Genomic DNA, 875 nt, shown 5'->3' on the forward strand with positions numbered 1-875 from the left:
AGTCTGGCAAAGAAGTTTTAAAAAGCCTTTTTCAGTCCACTCAGCTCTATCTCCTTTCCCTCTTCATTCTCTAAGTGGAATTTATTTTAGCAGTATCAGCATTTGGAAAACAGTGCAGAAAAAAACAGAAACAGAGACCTTTAGTATTGGTTTGCAGAAGTATGACTGCTGCAGTAAACACTGCAATAAAACTTGAGCTGGGAGAAAATACAATTGTTTCTTAGCAATTCTGCTGTAGACATGTGCCTGCCTGTTGCAGCAAAGATAAATAACAGCTGCCTTGGAAATCTCTAACCTAGTGTGCAAGGACATCAAAACAATGAAAAAGTGGTAAAGTAGATAAGCCTGCCTCAGCAGCCACCAGTAGCGTGTTACAAAATAGATGTATAAATTTGTATATCAAAATGTAAATAATAAAAAAACAGGAAAAAAGTCAACACAGAATGTATTTGAAAGAGGCTTTTACAATGATGTTGTTTAGTTATGCAAAGCTTAATGTATCATGTTTCATATCACATATTCGTATTGTTGGTATCGGATAACTATTTTGCTGAAAAACATTGGAGTACTGTACTGCTCTTTTTATGGCACAGGAATCTAAGCCAATTTTTAATGTTACGTATTTCTGCATCAGGCGCCCAATTTTCTCTTAAAGGAAAACCTAAGAACACATTAACCTGTTAACACAGGTATACCCATATCTCCAGAAGGCCAGGTGATGTGATTTGAATGTTGAGCTATGGTTCTGGAGGCCACGGTTCAAATCCATGGGTGACCTTAGGTGGGTCACACTCTCTCAGCCTCAGAGGAAGGTTAAAAAAAAAACTTGCCTAGAGAACCCCATGATAGGTTTGTCTCAGGGTCACTGTAAGTCA

Source organism: Anolis carolinensis, chromosome 2, assembly GCF_035594765.1.
Source record: "Anolis carolinensis isolate JA03-04 chromosome 2, rAnoCar3.1.pri, whole genome shotgun sequence".
Lineage (NCBI taxonomy): Eukaryota > Metazoa > Chordata > Lepidosauria > Squamata > Dactyloidae > Anolis > Anolis carolinensis.